Here is a 6,557-nt window from a genome sequence, read left to right as displayed (position 1 = left end):
AGACCATTTTTAGTACAGTAACAAATAATACAAGCAATATAATTTAATACTTTCAGTCGTCAGAGAATGAAGTGAGTTTTGTGAAGCTATTTAATGAAAAAATCTGAAAACAATTTTTGATGGTTCTAAAATACAAGTTCTAAAAGAATTAAAATATGTACATGAGATAAATGCCACTCTTTTTGTTTTAACCCCTTTGAATAAATTTTAACCAATTTGATACTTTTTTTACTTCTTTTCAAAACCTTGAAATGAGAAACTGATTTCAGGACCAACACATTTCAAGAAATATTGCTAACTGCAATGAATCAGCACACATGTATGACTTCATCAAAACCACCAGAATGTCTTGTACTACCTTTATTTATTTATTTAAAGTTACTAATGGATTTATATGTAGAAGAGCTGAGATTTCTAATACAGTTACCACACTGGCATTTTTAATGATCTTTTCACTAATGATTTAAAATCTCTCTATATTTTTTTATTATTATTCAAATGAAAAGTTTTTGTTCGTTTGTTTCCAAAATAACAGCTACTTCCTGGTTTGCTGGTGAACTATTGTGAATTTTTTTTTTTTTTTTTTTTTTTTTTTTGAATACATTAATTCTGTAATTTGTTGTTTTCAGTTTTTAATTTCTCTTTTGAAACGTTTTCTGCAGTTTAACTTAATAGCCTTGAAACTTATGATCAACATTCTAAATCTAACTTCCATTTTAAATTTCAATGTTTACCTGGATTCATAACAAGTGTATTATTTTTAAATTATTCAGACAACTTAAGAGCTCTGTGTCTTACATCTTCATAATGGTAGAAAATTTCATTGTACAGCCTATGTACATTTTAGTTTTGTCATGTCAAGCCATTTGTGAAATATTCCTTCTCTCTGCTTAATTTTATTCCATATATAGATATATTCAGTAAGTTTAAGCATAATAAATTTGTAGAAGATGAATTTTTAAAATTCCATTCTCAGTTTCCTATGTTGACTTAAATGCATTTAGTACAGCAATCGATTACGCATTGAATTCCAATATAAAAATATTTTTTATCACAGCCTTCAGATCATTCCTGAACATCATTCAAATCATCATCAAACTGCAGTATGAAATATACAAATACTTCTTCTGTTTTTGAAACAAAAAAGAAATCATTTGATGACAAGGTCTAGTGAACGTTGTGCATAGGGTATAAGCTGAAATTATCATTCCTGGAACAGCAATCTGGCAAATTTTAGTCTTGTGTGCTGCAGCGTTTTTATGCATAGCGGAATTTTACTGCTGAGTTTGCTACACAGTTTTATAGTTAATAGGAATTGTATTGGATTATTACGTCAGAAAAATGTGAGAACTATCTGTCTAAGAGAAGATATGCCTTTTCAAAGGAACAATATAAGGAAAACTGGCTCTGATTCACTTTAAACATGAGGAAAACAGCAAAATCTCCTCTGGAGCCAGCCTATTCGTCAAGATAAAACTCTGAGCGAATTACTAGCATTCAGCGGATTTACCTCTCGGCCGCTGGTGGGCCTAGTACAAGTTGAGTCAACAGGTTAGCGTAATAAACACCTTTTATCATGATATTATGTGACCTATAATCTATAAGCAATGCTCTTCATAAAAAATGTTAATTCTGTTTGCTTTCTGGATTCTGAACTTAGCTCTTGTTTATCTATTCTCTTGTTTTGAGATCTGCTCCTCAAAACAGAGCAGCAGGTCAATTAAAGAAGGATATGCATGCAGTGCAATCATTTCAGTACGATCTCAAGTCATAGTCACGTCTTTAATTCACCTAAAATCCAGTCCCAGTACTTTTCACTCTTTGAGCAAAAGTATAATTCCTGTTGGAGTCTAAATTAAGATGAGCTCCAGTATTTCAATTTTCTACTGAACTATTTTCATTAATTAAATTGAATTATCTAATTTTATTTATTAATTTACATTTTATTTTTATTTATTTATTTATTTATTTATTTATTTATTTTTTTTTTCTTTATTTTTATCTTTGTTGACGACCTTTCATAGTCCTTTTTCTTTTAGAAATTAAGTACTGACCACAATGCATTGAGGCATAAAATTGAACAGGCACTCGTATAATCCTATGGCAAACATTCCACACTTGCTAGATAATGTGTTTCACATTGAGGAATCGAAGCACTGAGCCTACGCAGGCCAGATAGAGCTTAAGTCACATTATTTTGATCACTGCAAAACACTCAAGGGCTTTCTGCCTAAAAACAGGGATGCTTTCGTGGAGCACTTTTTAAAGGTTCGATTTGGTTTGCTTGATTTTAGAAAAGCACTTGAGGGCTATTTGTATAAGAAGAGCAAAGATTCTTGATGGCTTCAGGATGGACTTTTCGAAGAAAACTAGCTGGCATTCACATTGCGCAAGAGAAAACATCAAAAACTCCCATGCGACCAGTCCGTTCGCTGGAATTTCAAACCAGTCGAACTAACAGTATTCACCAAATTTACTGGTAGGTTTATGCTCAACAAGGGACATATTTTTGGAGCAGGTAGGTTGTGTAAGTGTCAGTAAATGACGTAGCCAGTCTTGGGCAATAAGCTATGAGTGGCGTTCATTATCCTACTGAAATATCGTGCTTGGATTCTTTGTCAGGTATTGGTGTATATTGGTTGAGACAGACAGATTTTCGCATGTTATGTCTCATGTGCAAGCAGTAATTAGAATGGTGCAAAGCATAGTATAACATCGTCAACGTATTAGACAGTGAGAAATGTGACAACCCTGACTAAGAAAGGAATGCAAAAGATACAAAAGCAGATTCGAAATACATCTGTATTCTACTCAAATTAGAAGGTGAATGCCCATCTGATAAGAGTAACACAAACTCAATTATCACTAGGGAATATAATCCTACTTAATTGTGATGCAGTCTCTCTACTGTATATTCTTGCTCTGTACGAGATCGTCCACGAATTTCTGAGAAATTATGTTCAATTCTTCTTGCAGGGCTGATTACAGCTATGAAAGCATTGAAAGGCACTAGCGACGGGCTGTCAAAAGTCCCCAGACCATACACCATATATTAAGTTGGAGCAAACGACAGCCTTCAGAATGCCTACGCTAAGACAGGTACTATATCTTCACTCCTTAACAAGCTAGCGACAGTTGGTACACCATGAAGTGTAGCACTATTGTTCGCGAAGAATCTTGGAAAAGATGCACGTGAGGAGAAGAACATTAGCACAACTGCAGTCAGTAGTGAATTAATCTTCTTCAGATGTATGGAGCTTCATATAGCGACCAAGCATTTCACTTCCACAAACGAAAATTTGAGCACTTGCAAACTGTTTCCTTTCGATAATCTTAGAGGGACGACTGCGTAATCTCTGCTTTATCTAGATATTTGGACTTCCAGAATGGCTAGATAATCTAAATATCAGAAGATTAAAGGTGTTATCTTATTCTTGAACCTGGATGATAACCCCTCATATAATATTGCAGCGGCTGCTCTATTGTCCTAGAAAACTGGATGACACCCCCCTTTCCCTGTTTAGTCTTGCCAGCGACTGCTGCTATCCTTAAAGCTCAACTGGATTGCTGAGCTACTCAGTGGCGTAAAGGGGGTGTATGATGCGCCGGTCGCAGAGGGGCACCAAATGGTCTCCAAACAAGATTTTCATCATATCACTGTGTTTTTTTCGGGAAGGGGGCGCCAGTTATGCTCGCCACTCCACTGGAGCTACTCAAATCTTTTGTTTGCAACACTACAGAAGACACTGCCTCCGACTAGGGGCTAGAGTGGACAACTGTCCCTGGGCGTAGTGTCACGGAAATGCCAAACTGACGAAGTTTTAGAATGAAACAGTTTCCATACTTAGAAAACAGAAGGGTGTACGAAATCTGCAGTTGTCTTTAGGCGCTGAAAACTATAGCAAGTCTTTAGCCATATTGGATGTCTAGTAATAGATTGCATGCATCTTAGGATGTCACCACTGTCACCACCACCAGATGATGGGAGTCATTAGCATAGATATCGCATCATCTAAAGACGGCTCTCCAGTGGCCGAGCGGTAAAGCCGATAAACTCGGGCCGGGGCTCGAATCCCGGTGAGCAGATTGGCTGCTAACTAAGCGTTTTCATGGTTTCCATATGTGTAACCTATATACAGTCCAATTTCCCTTAGAAAGTCTTTCACGAAGCCATCCCTTCCCTTAGACATGTAGCCCTCAAATGTTTCGCTATAACTAAATAAACTGAACACAACTCATCATCTGTAAGAGAAGATATCAGTTCTTCATATCCTGGCGTGGTTGTTTGTGGAAAACCACTACCAGAGTTGGATTATCCATTAAGGAAAGTAAGCACGTGCTTAGGGCATCAGGTAAAAGCGGCGTTACAAAAAGGTGCTTAAAGATTCAAAGAAAGAGTGCAAAGGCTCCACAAAAATAAAATTCTCACTGCAGATTTTAGAAGGGAATACATAGTGCAGTTAATCCAAGCCCAAGAAAGAGGGAATGATGAGAAAGAGGCGTTATACTATAGATGGGTATGTGGAGGCAGCAAAATCTTTGAAGTGCTACGAGCATATAAAAGTCTTAATTTGGCGATGAGCATTACTAAACCTTCAGATAGCTGCTCCCTTTGTTCGAAATGTAATCCAAACTACTGACATGATGTGTATAGTCGCACTTTGGCCTTCTTTCAAACTTCGAGACAAAGTCGTCCAGATATTGTCTATAGAACTGTCACGCTGAGACTACAAATCGGTGTTGTTAAAACCAAATGTACCGTGCAGTAGCTTCCTTTCATGTTTTGAGCATACATTATGCTTTATACCCTTTCCTACACCCCATAGATGTCATGCTACGTATATGTGCATGCTGTACAATACCGGACCTTAAGTGATCTCCTAATTGATCTTTTTGTTGCATCTTCTTGTTTGTACTAACGTTACATTAATTTCTCCATTTCATTCTTAATTTTTATTATTTATATAATTGCAGAACTGATCAGCTATCGTGGATGACTTCTTAAATCGCAATATTTTACAGGAGCGGAAGCCCGCTGTCCACTAGGAAGGTTGGGATTTATGCTACTGACCGGGAAATTCGCTTAGCTATATATAGGAACTGTGTGCAGCCAAAATAAAATAAGATACTAAGTCACTAATTTTCTCTTTCCTTACCGCTTGGCTTCGTGTTCTAATTAGAAGCACGTTCGGCTGGCAATAGGTAAGTCCAGAATGCAAATCCTGGGGCGGTCATTCGTTGATATTTTCTATTTCAAATAAATACCTAAAGGCTCAACCAACTAACCAAGTGGTTCCCAAACTAAAATGTGGTAGACGATAATTCTTCACCACCAGCAGGTGGCGATTAGGTTACCACTTCCCCAACTGCCTTTTAAATGGGGAAGAATGTACGGAATTTTCTTTTTTTCTCAACGCATGCTTTCATGATGTAATTAGAAGCACTTCTGGATGGCAGTCTTTAAGCCCAGATTTCGAATCCAGGATAGGTCATTTCTGATTTTTTTTTTTTTTCCTCCTAAATAAACCTAATATTATACATCACCATTCTATGGTACTCTACACTCATCTGCAGTAGCACAATCGCAAATAGAGCTACCAGTGCTTTAATATCGAGATTAGTGTACATAGTGACTCTGAAATTGCAGTTTCGATGGTAATGGTTCAGAGGCACATGTTCTACTGTAGTGTGGATTAGGTTAACATGTCTTTCTGGAGATGTTTCCAAAGCAGAAGGGTGCTGATCATTCTACAGATTTAAGGCGAATGATAAGGCCTTTACCGAAGCTTATAAGTTGGGTAAATCAATGTCTACATGATATTTTTTCTGATTACATACTTTTTGTTTTGTGTCATATGGGGACAAACTGTATACTAGTTTTTATGCCTGCTTTGAATCAGACACTAATTTTTGTTTGCAGCATCACTATAGGGTTTGCAGTCATACCCTGCTACACGACACTTGAACCATTAGCATCTATGTTCACATATTGCTCAATTGTTTTATTAGTTATAGTTTATGTGCATACATTTCTTTGTCATATGTGTATGTATTTTAATATGAATCTTTTGTAAAAAATAAATTAGACTTGCGTATATGCATAGGCAAGCTAGTTTGCTATACAAAAAGAAAATAAAATTAAAAACCCCGTTCTTAGACCATATCAACTGGCTGTTTACCCAAGTCACATATATTGCTATAGCACTAGATGTGAAATTTAAATCGACCACTTCATTTGAAAGTTATAAAATGGACATCTGTATACTATGTTATCTTTTAGTATATAGTTTATGTCTTGTATATAGCTCAGCTGTTGAATTTTTATGGCAAAGGTCCTGAGGGCTATCTGCTTAAAAGAAGAGATGCCCTTCTTTGAGCACTTTTTGAATGAAACTGACTTGTATTCGTATTAAACATAGCGAAAACTGTAAAAACAGAGATGTAACTAACCCATTTGATAGAATTCAAACCTAAATTGTATCACCAGTATTCTGTGGTCTTATCTATTCGAGAACCGAAACCGGTGGAATTCTTCTAAAGCAAGATTTTGGTTTATG

This window comes from Stegodyphus dumicola, chromosome 10, assembly GCF_044657685.1.
Source record: "Stegodyphus dumicola isolate Sdum_Otavi_A_Nest chromosome 10, ASM4465768v1".
In the NCBI taxonomy this organism is placed as follows: domain Eukaryota; kingdom Metazoa; phylum Arthropoda; class Arachnida; order Araneae; family Eresidae; genus Stegodyphus; species Stegodyphus dumicola.
The sequence above is the reverse complement of the archived record's forward strand: the minus strand, read 5'-3'. Positions refer to the sequence as shown.